Raw genomic sequence first — 18,355 nt, 5'->3', positions numbered from 1 at the left:
CTTCGGAAGCACGAGCTTCTGGTAGGGCCACCCATGGCGGTAAGGTCGAGGATGAGGGTCCAGACTAAGAATGGTCCATCCTACAAGACCTCAACGGCAGACCAGGCGGACAAAGTTATCTTGAACTCAACGGCTGTGAAGGCGGATGAAGGCTGCAACAGATCTTTCAGCTCCAATTGTCTTGGTTCCCCTGCCATTGGAATTAGTTGGTTGATTAAGGATGAGAGGGGATCTTATCGAAACGTATAAGATTATTAAGGGGGTTGGACACGTTAGAGGCAGGAAACATGTTCCCAATGTTGGGGGAGTCCAGAACCAGGGGCCACAGTTTAAGAATAAGGGGTCGGCCATTTAGAACGGAGATGAGGAAAGACTTTTTTCAGTCAGAGAGTTGTGAATCTGTGGAATTCTCTGCCTCAGACGGCAGTGGAGGCCAATTCTCTGAATGCATTCAAGAGAGAGCTAGATAGAGCTCTTAAGGATAGCGGAATCAGGGGGTATGGGGAGAAGGCAGGAACGGGGTACTGATTGAGAATGATCAGCCATGATCACATTGAATGGTGGTGCTGGCTCGAAGGACCGAATGGCCTCCTCCTGCACCTATTGTCTATTGTCTATTGATTTGTGAAGGACCATGTGCTTCTTGGAATGCAACATCAGGTACACGTTAAACAATCACACGCACCTTTCTGACATCGGATCGTAGAGCATCACCCTCGATCTCAAGAGATAGCCACGTCGACAACGGCAATAAATGTAAAAACTGTCCCTATTATGTGTAGGATAGTGTTGGTGTGCGGTGATCGCTGGTCGGTGCGGACTGGGTGGGCCGAAGGGCCTGTTATCGCGCCGTATCTCTAAACTAAACTAAACTAAACTAAACTAAAAGGAAACAAGTTTCATTTCAGTTACCGAGACTAGGGGAATATCGCAGGCAGCTTCCTTATCTAGAAGCTGAGGTAAAGGAACCCTTCAGCCCCACCTCTGTCCGTACTAGCCGCTGTGTAGAGGGTCCCTGTCTCCGCTCACCTGAGGCACAGGTTGTGTCCCTCACCCTCCTGTAGATCCCCTCAAACAGTAGCACAGGCTCCATCGTGTTCCACTGTCTCTCCCACTCTGATGCAGGGCCAAATCTATGCTTTGACAAACCACAAATGGTTCCGGTTGGATTCCAAGAATTTGTCCTTGCCCGGAATGTTTGCAGACAACAAAATGTTGCCTGCCCATCCCCTTCACAAATGCCGCGTGATTTTTAAAGGGGGAGAGAATCCAGAAGTCGGAAATGCAAAGGGACTTGGGAGCGCTGGTGCAGGAATCCCAAAAAGGTCATTTGCAAGTCGAATCGGTAGGAAGGAAGGCAAACGCATTTACTCTAAGAAGACTAGAATGCAAAAATAAGAATGTAATGCCGAGGTTCTATAAAGCGCTGGTCAGTCCGCATTTGGAGTATTGTGAGGAATTTTGGGCGCCATATCTGAGGAAGGATGTGCTGGCTCTGGAGAGGGTCCTGAGAGGTTTTACGAGATTGACGGCAGGAATTAGCGGGTTAACATATGATCAGCGTTTGACAGCGCTGGGCCTGTACTCATTGGGGTGTAGAAGGATGAGAGGGAAGTCTCATTGAAACATACAGAATAGTGAAAGGCCTGGATTGAGTGTATGTGGTGAGGATGTTTCCACCAGTGGGAGAGTCTATGACCAGAGGCCACAGCCTCAGAATTAAAGGATGTCCACTTTTCCAGCATCTGCAGTTCCTTGTGTCAGTACTATGATTTTTCGCCATCCCCTTTGAGGATCATGTGTTTCATTCTGCTCCTTATAGAAAATAGGTGCCGGAGTAGCCAGAGGAGGCCATTCAGCCCTTCATGCCAGCACCGCCAATCAATACGATCATGGTTGATCATCAACAATCTGCACCCCATTCCGGATTTTTCCTCACATCCCCTGATTCCCTTAGCCCCAAGAGCTAAATCTAACTCACTCTTGACAGATGCCTTGAGGCATTGCATTATGTGTAGAGGCGTTTTGAAAAAAATGCAGTTTCTATTATTGATCGTTAATCTCCACTCTTTGGCACGATTAAGCTGAAGCCCAAACGCCCTCTATGCTGGCCACGTCTCTATGATAAACCACTCTGTAATGTGGGTTTACCAGAGAGGGAGTGGATCATTCTTTCCCAGCTGGCAGCTAAAGTGCATTGACAAGGCTTACATCTCCAGCCCCAACTACATTCCAACATTTAATGCAGTCCTGATGTGATAAAGTTGAGCTCCACATCTATTGGAAAGCAAAGTTTCTGATTTACTACATGGTTACAAAGTTTGTTGTTTCTGACCACAATGTATAACTAATTCAGAACCACACCATATCTGAGAAGGTTCATCAAACATTGCTCGCTTCAGTTTAATGGGAGTTGAGGCCGTGAAGTATCAAACTTTTTGTTTCATAGACACAGCGTCTCTTTCTACTCTCCCCCCCCACCCCTCCTCACACAGTCAGTGCCCCATCACCTCCTCCCCTCCCTCTCACACAATCTGTGTCACATCACCTCCTCCCTCTCACACACTCCCCTCCCTCTCACACACTCCCCTCCTCACACAATCTGTGTCACATCACCTCCTCCCTCTCACACACTCCCCTCCTCACACAATCTGTGTCACATCACCTCCTCCCCTCCCTCTCACACAATCTGTGTCACATCACCTCCTCTCTACCACACAGTCTGTGGAGCTTCCACCTCCAGCCTGTGCTCTGTCTAATTCTTCATTCGTTGGTGCAGCCTGAGTTATTATTACCTGTCCACTCTGGCAGATGAAGGTTTTTCTGGTCTCCATCACCAGTGGAGTTGGTTCAGACCAAGGTTGAGGTAGCCCAAGCCTCCCACAGTGCGAGCAGTCCAAGAGTGATGGGGCCCAGAGCCAGGACTCGTGCGTGGGATCAGGATCCATGGCTCCCTTTTGATCATCGCTGTCAGACTTCTGATCCTGAGCCGTGAACAACCATGGCCCTGGTACTCACTACCACAGGGTACAACACCTTTCCTTCCTATTTACTGTTATAATCGCCTCTTGTCGCTTGTATCGGTACAGAAAAGATCTGATGAAAGATCATCTCTGTTTCTCTCTCCTGAGATGCTGCTTGACCAGCTAGAATTATATAAAATTATGAGAGGTGTAAATAGGGCAGACAGTCTGCCTCTGTCTTTATAGAAACATAGAAACATAGAAAATAGGTGCAGGAGGAGGCCATTTGGCCCTACGAACCAGCACCGGTTGATCGTGGCTGATCGTCCACAATCAGTAACCCGTGCCTGCCTTCTCCCCATATCCCTTGATTCCACCAGCTCCTAGAGCTCTATCTAACTGTGGGTCGGTGGCGCAGCGGTAGAGTTGCTGCCTTACAGCGAATGCAGCGCCGGAGAGTCAGGTTCGATCCTGACTATGGGCGCCGTCTGTACGGAGTTTGTACGTTTCCCCGTGACCTGCGTGGGTTTTCTCCAAGATCTTCGGTTTCCTCCCACACTCCAAAGACGTACAGGTATGTAGGTTAATTGACTGGGTAAATGTAGGAATTGTCCCTAGTGTGTGTAGGATAGTGTTAATGTGCGGGGATCACTGGGCGGCATGGACTCGGTGGGCCGAAGGGCCTGTTTTCGCGCTGTATCTCTAAATCTAAATCTAACTCTCTTTTAAATTCATCCTGTGAATTGGCCTCCACTGCCTCCTGTGGCAGAGGATTCCACAAATTCACAACTCTCTGGGTGAAAAGATTTTTTCCCACCTCAGTTTTAAATGGCCTCCCCTTTATTCTAAGACTGTGGCCCCTGGTTCTGGACTCCCCCAACATTGGGAACGTTTGTCCTTTTTATCCCAGGATGGAAAGGCATGGCTTTAATGTGAGAGGGGGGAGATTTAAAGGAGATATGTGAGGCAAGTTTTTTTACACAGGGTACTTGGATCGTGCTACCAGGGAAATGGTGGAACCACGCACGATGCAATGTTTAAGAGGCACTTAGACCGGCGCATGGACAGGCAGGGAATAGAGAGATGCAGACCATGGGAGAGGAAGTTTCAACTAGTTGGAGAGCATAGGACCAGAGTGCACAGCCTCAGAATAAAAAGACGTACCTTTATAAAGGAGACGAGGAGAAAATTCTTTGGTCAGAGGATGGTGAATCTGTGGAGTTCATTGCCAAAGGTGGCTGTGGAGGCCGTCATTGGGTATTTTTAAGGTGGAAATTGACAATAGACAATAGGTGCAGGAGGAGGCCATTCGAGCCAGCACCGCCATTCACTGTGATCATGGCTGATCATTCTCAATCAGTACCCCATTCCTGCCTTCTCCCCATACCCACTGACTCCGCTATCCTTAAGAACTCTATTTAGCTCTCTCTTGAATACATTCAGAGAACTGGCCTCCACTGCCTTCTGAGGCAGAGAATTCCACAGATTTACAACGCTCTGACTGAAAAAGTTTTTCCTCATCTCTGTTCTAAATGGCCTACCCCTTTTTCTTAAACTGTGGCCCCTGGTTCTGGACTCCCCCAACATTGGGAACATGTTTCCTGTCTCTAACGTGTCCAACCCCTTAATAATCTTATATGTTTCGATAAGATCCCCTCTCATCCTTCTAAATTCCAGTGTGTACAAGCCTAGTCGCTCCAGTCTTTCAACATATGACAATCCCGCCATTCCCACCCTACGTTCTTGATCAGTACGGGTGTCAGGGGTTATGGGGAGAAGGCAGGAAACTGGCCTTGAGAGGGAAAGATAGATCAACCATGATTGAATGGCGGAGTGAACTTGATAGGCCGAATGCATAATTCTGACTTATTACTTATGAACTAACAGGCGGCACAGCGGGTTGAGTTACAGCCATGTGGTGCTTGCAGCTCCGGAGACCCGGGTTCGATCCCGACTACGGGTGCTGTCTGTATGGAGTTTGTACCTTCTCCCCATGACCTGTGTGGGTTTTCTCCGCGATCTTTGGCTTCCTCCCACACCCCAAAGACATACAGGTTTGTAGGTTATTTGGCTTGGTGTAGGTGTAAATTGTCCCTAGTGTGTATAGGATAGTGTTAATGTGCGGGGATTGCTGGTCGGTACGGACTCGGTGGGCCGAAGGGCCTGTTTCCGCGCTGTGTCTCTAAACTAAACTAAACTAAATTTATGTGCAAGCAGATAGGATGACTTTGACTGGGATCAAGGCTGGCACACATGGTAGTGTGAAGGGCCGGTTCCTGTGCTGTACAGTTCCATGTTCTTCTATTTCCAGCATTAGAAACATAGGAACATAGAAAATAGGTGCAGGAGGAGGCCATTCGGCCCTTCGAGCCATGGCTGATCGTCTGCAATCAGTAACCCGTGCCTGCCTTCTCCCCATATCCCTCGATTCCACTAGCCCCTAGAGCTCTATCTAACTCTCTCTTAAATTCATCCAGTGATTTGGCCTCTACTGCCCTCTGTGGCAGAGAATTCCACAAATTCACAACTCTCTGGGTGAAAAAGTTCCATTCTATTTTAATTTCATATTTATAGCATTTGTCGGGCTTTGCTTTTCGACTACCTGATATAATGAGCAAAGTTAGAATCATAGAATCACTGCATCATTAAGCACAGTTCGGCGTAGGAAGGAACTGTAGATGCTGGTTTAAACTGAATGTAGACACGATAAGCTGGAGTAAATCAACGGGTCAGACAACATTGCTGGGGAAACGTCACCTATTCCTTTTCTCCAGAGATGCTGTCTGACCCGCTGAGTTACTCCAGCTTTTCGTGTCTAAACACAGATGAGTGCTTTTTTTCCGACCACTTTATCTGTGCCGACCATATTGTTTATCCACTCTAATCCCATTTGCCTGGAGAGGCCCACATCTCTCTGTGCCTTTCCTATTCAAGTCCAAATTCCTTTCTAATGTTGTAATGGTACTTGCCTCTATCACCTCCTCAGGTAGCATGTTCCAGATAAACACTACCATCTGTGTGAAAGACTTATCCCTCAGATCTTCTCTAAACTTCTCCCCTCACACTTTTAACCCCTTGCCCACCACTTTTAGACTCGCGCTCTTTAGGGAAAAGGACTCAGACTATTTACTCCTATCCATGCCACTCATAATTTTACGAACCTCGACAAGATCAAACCTCCTACATTCCAGTGGGAATAAACCCAGCCGATACAATCTCTCCTTATAACAGCAGCCGTCCAATCTCGGCCACATCAATAGACAATAGGTGCAGGAGTAGGCCATTCGGCCCTTCGAGCCAGCACCACCATTCAATGTGATCATGGCTGATCATTCTCAATCAGTACCCCGTTCCTGCCTTCTCCCCATACCCCCTGACTCCTCTATCCTTAAGAGCTCTATCTAGCTCTCTCTCGAGTTAAGGTATGTAACTCATCCTTGAGTTAAGGTACATAACGTCCAGTCACCAAAAGCTGAAGCAAAGTAGGAAGTGTGGAAGGGTTTCTTAAAAGGGACTGTGTGGGGAGGAACTTGACACCAAAGACAGACACAAAATGCTGGAGTATCCCAGCGGGTCAGAAGGAGAAAGAAATAGGTGAAAAAGGCCCCGAGATGAGAGCAAGAGAAAGATTATCATGCAAAGAGCAGTCCTATATTGTACTGGCTGGAAGGCTGGTGGCACCAGTCTGAATAGACCTGAGCCCCATAGACCGGAGCGTCGAGGAGGGAGCCGCTGGTGGCGATGGACGTGAGGAGATGGCCCATAGCAGGGAGACTGAGAAGGATGAGAGGAGATCTTATCGAAACATATAAGATTATTAAGGGGTTGGACACGTTAGAGGCAGGAAACATGTTCCCAATGTTGGGGGAGTCCAGAACCAGGGGCCACAGTTTAAGAATAAGGGGTAGGCCATTTAGAACGGAGATGAGGAAAAACCTTTTCAGTCAGAGTGTTGTGAATCTGTGGAATTCACTGCCTCAGAAGGCAGTGGAGGCCAATTCTCTGAATGCATTCAAGAGAGAGCTGGATAGAGCTCTTAAGGATAGCGGAGTCAGGGGGTATGGGGAGAAGGCAAGAACGGGGTACTGATTGAGAATGATCAGCCATGAACACATTGAATGGCGGGCGGGCGGGCGGGCGGGTCGGTGGATGGGTGGGTGGGTGGGTGACAGATTCCCCCCTGACTAGCCCAGCGCCGTTCCACAAAAACTGGAAGTACTTCCCAAAGAGGTCAACATCTGGTCACATGAGAGAGAGAAGTCTTCCACATATGCCGATGATTGCAGTGGGAGTGAGAGGCGCAGTCATGCTGAAGCCCAGATTGATTTATCTGGCCCTTTTTTCGAGCTTGGAGCAGTCCCACCCTGCAAACCACAGCGCTGGCTGAACTTTACAGAGAGAGAAGAACTTCTCATCATCATCCCCAGGCAGTGAATGAAGCGCCTATTTCATTAAAGCACCTTGCCAGAGTGGGTGGAATGATCTGCCGATTCAAATTTGATTGCGATCAGATTGCAAACATTGTTTGAATAGTGGGATGTACGTGACCCACAAGATCTCATTTGTATCTGTGACATATTGCAGGCACTTCCTCCCCCCTTCCCCCCCTGCCCCCCTCCCCCCCTCCCCCCCTCCCCCCCCTCCCCCCCTCCCCAAGCATCTGTAGAGCAGGAGGATCCTGCAGTAACGTCTATCCAGCTGCAAATCAGACCATGTAGTGTCAGTACTCCCTGCAGACCCAGTGACCTCAAACCTTTCCCTCTGATGTCTGCGTTTTCCTGGTGGCTTTTAACAAGTCAGTGCAGCTTTAACACTGCACCTCTGGCAGGGTGGGACTCTCTCAGTGTTATTCTTCCACGAGTGCAACACTACCAAATTACTGTGTTCGGAGGAACTGCAGATGCTGGTTTAAACCGAAGACAGACACAAAAAAGCCGGAGTAACTCAGCGGGTCAGGCAGCACCTCTGGAGAGAAGGGATAGGTGACGTTTCGGGTCGAGACCCTTCTTCAGTTAACTTCAGGTCCCCAAAAGAACCTACCACTGGGTAGATGCGAACAAGAACATTGTTGGAAAAGTAAAGGACAGGAACAGGCCTTTTGGCCCACTACGTCTGTGACAAGCATGATGCCAAGGGAAACTAATCTCATCTACCTGCACATGATCCATATCCTAGAATGTTGAAACATAGATCTGCAGATGCTGGGGTCCATACCAAAGATAGACACAAAGTGCCTGAGTAACACAGCAGGTCAGGCTGTCAAAATGCCTGAGTAACACAGCAGGTCAGGCTGTCAAAGTGCCTGAGTAACACAGCAGGTCAGGCTGTCAATTTCCGCCTTAAAAATATCCACTCCCACATTCAACATTGACAGTGTCTTGGTACCTCCATTTATCTCCATTTACTTCACACACCAAAGACGTACAGGTTTGTAGATTAATTGACTGGGTAAATGTAAAAATTGTCCCTAGTGTGTAGGATAGTGTTAATGTGCGGGGATCGCTGGCCGGCGCGGACTCGGTGGGCCGAAGGGCCTGTTTCCACGCTGTATCTCTAAATCTAAATCTAAAAACCTGGAGATGGTTCCATTAGACTTCATATTATTTACCCAACAGGGATTCTATCAGTCTTAGATGCAAACATTCCAGTTGACCCCAGCCTCAGCAGCTTGGTAGACCTGGAGAGTTCCTATCCAGAGATGCTGCCTGTCCTGCTGAGTTACTCCAGAATTTTGTGTCTATCTTCGGTGTAAAACAGCATCTGCAGTTCCTTCCTACACGAGTTCCAGGTACCTCGTCCTTCCCCCCCCAGCCAGATCATTCTGAAGTGACGCCGCTAAACGTCCCTCCACACTAAAGTGGGTCAAAATCCAGAGCTTGATTTCCTGTCAGACTGTTCGGGCCAACTAGACATTTCCAAACTACCTTGATACATATTTGGGAGGAAAAGTTTTTAATGGTTGCGGAAGCAAGCCGGATAGAAGGTGTTAGAGTACGCAGTGGCACAGCGGGAGAGTTGCTGATTTGCAGAACCAGAGACCCCGGTTCGATCCTGACCACGGGTGCAGTATGTGTTTGTCCATGAGTTTGCCCATTCTTCCCTGCGATCGCGTGGGTTTTCGCCGGGTGCTCTGGTTTCCTCTCACATTCCAAAGATGTGCAGGTTTGTAGGTTAATTGGCTTTGGTAAGAATTGTAAATTGCCCCTGGGGTGTAGGATAGTGCTAGTATATGGGGATGGATGGGCCATTCAGACTCGATGGGCCGAAGGGCCTGTTTCCGTGCTGTGTCTCTAAACTACACTAAAAATATTGGAAGGACTCATTTCCCAATGCCCTGCTTCCACATTCTCCTCTGACATTAACATTGATGAAAATAACATTAAAAGCCTTGATCAAATCCTTCCAAGTGAGGTCATGTCTACAACAGCAAGCCACTCTGAACGCAAGGACGTGCTGATGTCTCAATGGATCAAGCTGCAGACTTAAATCTCTCACTCCACACCACTGGGACTTCCTAACCTGTTTTCCTTGGACGATGGTGAGCTTTGACTCAGAATTGAGCCACCTCACCAGGCTCGACGAGTAAAGAGAATGATCGACCCAGCCCAGCATTGGCTGCTCCTGGTCATTCCATTGTTGGGAACTGTTTGCATTGCACCAGGCTTGTAGATGGGCTTTACACAGAGTAAAACTCTCTCCGCCCTATCCCACCATTGTGGGACTGCTCAACAAATCCAGACACTTGCCACTTGTCTTTGCACCTTAATTTGCAGTAGGTTAATTGGCTACTGTAAATTGCCCCTAGTGTGTAGGATGCGCAAGTGGGATGACATAGAACTGGTGTACAGGTGGTCGATAGTCGACGTGGAGTCCCTGGGCTGAAGGGCCTTGTTTCCACGTTGTATCTCTAAACTCGGTATAAGAGTCTGAAGAAGGGTCCTGACCCGAAACATCGCCTATCCATGTTCTCCAGAGATGCTGCATGAACTGCTGAGTTACTCCAGCACTTTGTCTCTTTCTATGCTCCAATTCTCAGAGCAAGTACAATCCAGAGAGTGGGCCGGACTCCCTCCACACACTCCCTACACAGGTATATGATGGGTTGGATATGCTGCCTTACAGCGCCATAGACCCGGGTTCGATCCTGACTACTGGTGTTTGTCTGTATGGAGTTTGTATGCTCTCCCTGTGACTTGCGTGGGTTTTCTCAGGAATATTCGGTTTCCTCCCACACTCCAAAGACGTACAGGTTTGTTAATTGGCTTGGTATAATTGTAAATTGTCCCTTGTGCGTGTAGGATAGCGTTAGTGTGCGGGGATCGCTGAGCGGCGCGGACTCGGTAGGCCGGTGTTTCCACAAACGAAACTAAATTAAACTAAAAATTATGGAACAGATCATGCTGTTCCATCAAACACTCTAAAGGGAGATGAAACACAGGATAGATATGGAGGAAAGCTGTCTGTGCAATGCCACGTAAAAATACAGGTGGGATTCCCTGGGATAACAAGAGGAGTTGAGTATAGGAGCAAAGAGGTCCTTCTGCAGTTGTACAGGGCCCTAGTGAGACCGCACCTGGAGTACTGTGTGCAGTTGTACAGGGCCCTAGTGAGACCGCACCTGGAGTACTGTGTGCAGTTTTGGTCTCCAAATTTGAGGAAGGATATTCTTGCTATTGAGGGCGTGCAGCGTAGGTTTACTAGGTTAATTCCCGGAATGGTGGGACTGTCATATGTTGAAAGACTGCAGCGACTAGGTTTGTATACACTGGAATTTAGAAGGATGAGGGGGGATCTTATCGAAACGTATAAGATTATTAAGGGGTTGGACACGTTAGAGGCAGGAAACATGTTCCCAATGTTGGGGGAGTCCAGAACAAGGGGCCACAGTTTAAGAATAAGGGGTAGGCCATTTAGAATTGAGGTAAGGAAAAACTTTATCAGTCAGAGAGTTGTGAATCTGTGGAATTCTCTGCCTCAGAAGGCAGTGGAGGCCAATTCTCTGAATGCATTCAAGAGAGAGCTAGATAGAGTTCTTAAGGATAGCGGAGTCAGGGGGTATGGGGAGAAGGCAGGAACGGGGTACTGATTGAGAATGATCAGCCATGATCATATTGAATGGCGGTGCTGGCTCGAAGGGCCGAATGGCCTCCTCCTGCACCTATTGTCTTTAAAAGGATCATTAATTCCCACCCCTTGATTCCAATGTTTTGTTTAGTTTAGTTTAGAGATACAGCGCGGAAACAGGCCCTTCTGCCCACCGATAGCAATCCCCACACATTAACGCTAACCTACACACACTGGGGACAATTTACATTTACACCAGGCCGATTAACCTACGAACCTGTACGTCTTTGCAGTGTGGGAGGAAGCCGGAGATCCCGGTGAAAACCCCACGTGGTCACAACAGGGAGAAGATAGTAACTCCAGACACAACCCACAGTCAGGATTGAACCCGGGTTCTCTGGCGCCGTGAGGCAGCAACTCTACCGCTGCGCCACCGTGCCACACAATGGAGGAGGTGTGATTGGGGCTTGGTGTGTGTGTAGTCACGGGAGCAAAACCAAGTGAAGCAACTACTTCGGAGAAGTTTGACGTGAGCTTGGCCCATGTGAGGCAGAGGAGGGCAGATGTGTGGTGTGAGTCGCAATGCCCAAGTGGCTGAGGCCTGCTGCTTCTGCAAGATGCCACGTCAACGTTTATGTTGGAACCAAGCAAACTGGAAAATGATCCAACTGTTTAGAAAAGGTTTCTCAATTAAATTTTGGCTTGAAGTTGCTGGCCAATGCCTTAATTGAGACACTCAAATGTTTTGTTGCTGATTGACTGCAGCTCGTGCTCCACATAATAACTTTTTTTTTATAGAATGGATTATACTGTGAATAGCTGCCAGAACTGCCTGGACGCAGTTACTAGCGTCTGTGTCCACTCATTACTGGCGGGGTCGATATTACAGGACTAGCCTGGGAGATAGGCAACAGTAATAGATAAATGTCAAATTAAACCCAAACACGGCCTGATGTAGAGAGAGAGAGAGAGAGAGAGAGAGAGAGAGAGAGAGAGAGAGAGAGAGAGAGAGAGAGAGAGAGAGAGAGAGAGAGAGACTGAGAGAGAGAGAGAGAGAGAGAGAGAGAGAGAGCTGAGAGTCAAGAGTCAAGAGAGGTTTATTGTCACATGTCCCAGACAAATCAATGACATCCTTACTTGCAGCAGCACGACACGACAGAATATATGAACATGGCACACTGTGTAATAAAGTGGTTAAGTCCACGCTAAGATACAACGCATCATTTTATTGAAGCACTTACATCATAGGACCTGCAGTACATTACAGCTCCGAGCTGCGACATCTACTGCCTGACGTAGGCGAGATCTTAATTATAAAGCACCTACTAGGCGGGACTACTACTAACAAGCACTACGATTGGCTAGCATGCAATAGCCCATCTACACACTGTAAATAATATAATAAACAAGAAAAAAAAATCAGCGTGTGTCTATATATTTTCATACAAATACACAAAAATACAGATCATATATATAAATATATATTTATATATGTGATCTGTATTTTTGTGTATTTGTATGAAAATATATAGGCGCACGCTGAACTTTTGTTCTTGTTTATAGAGGAAATATATATATATATTTATATATATGATCTATATGATATGATCTATATCATATGATCTGTATTTTTGTGTATTTGTATGAAAATATATAGACACACGCTGAACTTTTTTTTCTTGTTTATTATATTATTATATATATATATTATATTATTATATATATATATATATGGGGGAAAGAGGGGTACTGGGAAAAGGGGAGGTCCATATCCCTCCCCTCTCCCCCATCCCTCCCTCCACCCCCTCTCCCCCCCCCCCCGTCCCTCCTTACCACCCCATCTCTCATCACCCTCCCCCCCTCCCTCCATCCTCAACACATCCCTCCCTCCACCACTCCCTCCCCCTCGATCACTCCACACCTCCCTCCCCCAAACCTCCCTCTCCCTTCCTCCCCCCTTCACTCCCTCACCCCCTCCCGGATACAATGGAAACCCTAAGAGGACGGGCCAAAGGGGAGAGTGTGGGGAGAGTAAGAGTGGGGATGGGGGACGAGAGAATGGGGGAGTGGGGAATGGGCCCAACGGGCCCACTTTGTCTAGTTATATATATATATAATATTATTATATATATATATATATATATATATATAAACACAAACAAGCACACATATGTACGCACAAAAAACAAACAAACATTAATACTGCAATAATAACGATAATAGTCTATGTATAAAATTCCTTCTCTCATGAGATGCTGCCTGACCTGCCTGAGATGATGCTGCCTGACCTGCTGAGTTGTACCAGCATCTGCAGTTATTTTCTTACACTAATAGTCTATGCAGTTCGGAGCTGATTTGAGGTTGGAGTGTTTAATAGCCAAATTTGTTGTAGGGAAGCAGCTGTTCCTGAACTTGGATGCTACAGTTTTGAGTTGGGGGAGTCCAGAACCAGGGGCCACAGTTTAAGAATAAGGGGTAGGCCATTTAGAACGGAGATGAAGAAAAACATTTTCAGTCAGAGAGTTGTAAATCTGTGAAATTCTCTGCCTCAGAAGGCAGTGGAGGCCTATTCTCTGGATGCTTTCAAGAGTGAGCTAGTGTGAGCTCTTAAAGATAGTGGAGTCAGGGGGTATGGGGAGAAGGCAGGAATGGGGTACTGAATGATCAGCCATGATCACATTGAATGGCGGTGCTGGCTCGAAGGGCCGAATGGCCTACTCCTGCACCTATTGTCTGAGTTGTTCTGGCATTTTGTGTCTATCTACAGCCTTATGTATGCTGTGTGATAGCAACCCATTTCTGCCCTGCTCCATGTCTCCGTGCTAACCCGCAAGTGACTTCTCACAGTTAAAGTCTGGTGCTGGTGTCTTCTGGAGAATGTATGTCATGTGTGGGCTTTGGCCTCAAACTGCATTGCTCTGTCATCGCTCACGAAAAGCAGAAAATGTACAGCAAAGCACGTTTCAGAATCCCAGCTCTGCAAACCACCTTTCAGAATCCCAGCTCCGAAACTGCATCACAGGGGACAAAGTACTTTCAACGTACCTCATTGAAGTACTTTTCTCTGGAACGTCAGAGGTTGAAGAGAAACATGATAGAAGTATAGATAGAGTAGACTGTCATTTCTTTTTCCCCAGGGTTGAAATGTCCAACACTAGAGGACATAGGTGTGAGGTGAGGGTCATAGAGTCATACAGTGTGAAAACAGGACCTTCGGCCTAACTTGCCCACACTGACCAACATGTCCCATCTACACTAGTCCCATCTGACTGCGTTTGGCACATAAACCTGTCCTATCCATGTACCTGTCTAATTGTTTGTTAAAACATTGCGATAGTCCCTGCCTCGACTACCTCCTCTGGCTCCATGTTCCATGCACCCACCACCCTTTTGTGTGAGAGGGGGAAAGTTTAATGGTGATGTGCGGGGGCAAGTTTTGTTACACAGAGGGTGTTGGGGGCCTGATACATGATGCCAAAGGGTGGTGGTGGAGGCAGATACAGTAGTGGTGTTTTAAGAGAGTTTTAGAGAGGCGCATGGAAGTACAGGTAAAAGAGGGATATGGATCATGGCCAGGGAGAAGAGAACAGTTTAACCCGGCATCATATTAAGCACAAACACTGTGGGCCAAAGGGCCCATTCCTGTGCTAAACTGGTAGATGTTCTTAAATTATTGACATTGTTGTTATGTAGAAAACACGCCAACCAATTTACAAATGGGCACAAAGTGCTGGATTAACTCAGCGGCTCAAGCAGCATCTCTGGAGAACATGGACAGGCGACAATTCGGGTCGGGACCCCTCTTCAGACTGATTTAAGGGGGAAGAAAGCTGGAAGAGTGGAGAGGCAGACCAAAGCGTAGCAGGTAATAATAGATAAGCACAGGCGAGTGGGGTTTTTAATAGGTAGATGGTGGGAACAAAAGGCCGGAGATTAGAACAGATGATGTGAGATGAACACATGGCATGACCCCACAAACATCATTGCGATAAGGAAATAATCTGTTTCAAAGGTGTAGATTTAGGGATAGACAATAGACAATAGACAATATGTGCAGGAGTAGGCCATTCGGCCCTTCGAGCCAGCACCGCCATTCAATGTGATCATGGCTGATCATTCTCAATCAGTACCCCGTTCCTGCCTCCTCCCCATACCTCCCCATACATGAATATTTGTCAGCCAATGTACAGAACTGTCGTACTCAATGTCGTCCAACAGACATTCCTATTCCACTGAGGAAGAATGGCAGTATAAGAAAATAACTGCAGATGCTGGTACAAATCGAAGGTATTTATTTACAAAATGCTGGAGTAACTCAGCAGGTCAGGCAGCATCTCAGGAGAGAAGGAATGGGTGACGTTTCGGGTCGAGACCCTTCTTCAGACTGATGTCAGGGGTGCGAGACAAAGGAAGGTAGGAGGAGGTGCAGGTGAACCTCTGTCTGGTAGTACCTCAATTTAATATTGCTCCCTGCTGTGGTGTGATGTTGGGAGCAACTCCATTCATGTTGGGAGCAACTCCATTCATGTGAAGGTATTTATTCACAAAATGCTGGAGTAACTCAGCAGGTCAAGAAGAAGGGTCTCGACCCGAAAAGTCACCCATTCCTTCTCTCCTGAGATGCTGCCTGACCTGCTAAGTTACTCCAGCATTTTGTGAATAAATACCTTCGATTTGTACCAGCATCTGCAGTTATTTTCTTAAACTCCATTCATGCCCTTGGTGTGGACTGTAATGTCCTCTGACCCAATCACTTTTTGATTTTAGATACTAATCTGCTATTCATCAGGTCACGGTTGTCTCAGCTAAAACGGATTAGGGGAGCATTTACATTAAAATCCATGTCGCTGACCCCATTTTTAACCCTTGACCCTTGAAAACATCTCCTGACCACTTATTCCACGGCCGAACTCCCCTTTGAACCCTGACCTGCTTCCACCCTTTCTCTGACTATGACAGATGTACCGGCCCCTGCTTGTACTCCAAAACTGGATTGCTTCAAATAGATTTCTAATTCCTCTTACGTTGTTGGCGTATTTTCTCCACGTTTAGCTTAGTTTAGTTTAGTTCAGAGATACAGCGCGGAAACAGGCCCTTCGGCCCATCGAGTCTGCACCGACCAGTGATCCCTGCACATTAACACTAGGGACAATTTTTACACATACACATACATCTTTGGAGTGTGGGAGGAAACCGAAGATCTCAGCGAAAACCCACGTGGTCATGGGGAGAACGTACAAACTCCATACAGACAGCACCCATAGCCGGGATCGAACCCGGGTCTCCAGCGCTGTAAGGCGCCATTTTCTGCCCTTAGTTTATGTGGATTCTGGTGCTGTGTTTTGTCACCTGCAAGTAGCATTGAACTATTTCATTTATACCAACGTTATTTATGAAGTGGTGCACAATCAGAGAAGAAAGCCATTCCTCCCACCATTTCTTAAAGAGCTGTTCCAATTGTTCTAATCTCTTCTTTCCCCCATAGCCCAATAAATTTCCCATTCAATTGTCAATCCAAAATTCCTTTCTTTAAAAGGTATTATTGAATCCACTTCCCCTGTCCTTTCAGGGAATGCTACACAAATAAATCTTCTCACTTTGCCCGAGTTCTTTTACTCTTCACTGTAGTTCTCTGTAGCCCTTTGGTTACTGAACTTTCATGGAGTCATCCAGCGTGGAAACAGGCCCTTCGGCCCAACTTACCCACGCAGACCAACTTGCACCATTTACACTAGTCCCACCTGCTTGCGTTTGGCCCATACCCCTCCAAACCATTCCTATCCATGTACCTGTCGAAATGCTTCTTAAATGCTGCAAAACTACTTGCCTCAATTACCTCCTCTGGCAGCTCCTTCCATACACCCTTTGTGTAAAAAAAAAGTTGCCCCTCAGGTTCCTATTAAATCTTTCTCACCTTAAACCTATGTTCTCTGGTTCTTGATTCCTCCACTTTGGATCAAGGACTGAAGGGCCTATTACCATGCATATCTCTGAAGCTAAAAACAAATCATTTCTTAGAGCAGTATGTTACAGGAACAACTAGGGACAGAAGATACACACATATGGACTGACAATAGACAATAGACAATAGACAATAGGTGAAGAAGGGTTCCGACCCAAAAGTCTGAAGAAGGGTCTCGACCCAAAACGTCACCTATTCCTTTTCTCCGGAGATGCTGCCTGACCCGCTGAGTTACTCCAGCATCTATCTTCGGTATAAACCAGCATCTGCAGTTCCTTCCTACACTACTTGGAGAATGGCTATTTTCTATTCGGTCACGTGTAATGGGGTAGGATTAATAATGGATGGTGTGATTGAGGATACCCAGGTAGAATTTCAGATACACCTTGAGGACAAACACCAGCCATCTATGACCATTGGCGTTATCTTAAATAAGTTATGTGCAGGATGGAACTGCAGATGCTGGTTTAAACCGAAGATAGACACAAAATGCTGGAGTAACTCAGCGGGATTGGCAGCATCTCTGGAGAGAAGGAATGGGTGATGATTTGGGTCTGAAGAAGGGTCTCTACCTGATTCGTCAGCCATTCTTTCTCTCCAGAGATGCTGCCTGTCCCCCTGAGTCACTCTAGCATTTTGTGTCTATCTTCATCTTAAATTAGTTGTTTGGAGTGGACTGAATAAATAGGGTAAGTGTTAGGTAATTGAATGAACGGTAGCAGATATTTGTCTAGTTCAAAGCAGACACCAGGGATTTATCCCAATTAGGAAGAAAAATCCCAGGAGAAAGATGAACCATCTGTGATTAACAAACAAGATCAAGGAAAATATTAAACAAATGACTAATGCATATAAAGTGACAAGGGTCAGAGTGGACCAGAGGACAGGGTATTTTACAGAAACCAGCAGAGATAAACTAAAATGTTATTTGGGAGAAAAAAAAATTATGAGACAAAATTAGCAAGTCATTTCAAAACTAGCAGCAACTTGATTTGCTATGGAAATATAAGGAAAAGGGTAACTAGGGTATGCGTGAAACCCTTAAAGTGCGTTAGCTTAATGTCCATTTTGATGTTGGACGGCACTGGGCCTGTACTCGCTGGAGTTTAGAAGGATGAGGGGGGTCTTCATTGAAATTTACCGAATAGTGAAAGGCCTGGATAGAGTGGTGGATGTGGAGAGGATGTTTCCACCAGTGGGAGAGTCTAGGACCAGAGGTTCATAGCCTCAGAATTAAAGGATGTCCCTTTAGGAAGGAAATGAGGAGGAATTTCTTTGATCAGAAGGTGGTGAATCTGTGGAACTCATTGGGACAGAAGGCTGTGGAGGCCAAGCCAATGGATATTTTAAAGGCAGAGATAGATAG

This window comes from Rhinoraja longicauda, chromosome 31 (genome assembly GCF_053455715.1).
Source record: "Rhinoraja longicauda isolate Sanriku21f chromosome 31, sRhiLon1.1, whole genome shotgun sequence".
NCBI lineage: Eukaryota > Metazoa > Chordata > Chondrichthyes > Rajiformes > Arhynchobatidae > Rhinoraja > Rhinoraja longicauda.
The sequence above is the reverse complement of the archived record's forward strand: the minus strand, read 5'-3'. Positions refer to the sequence as shown.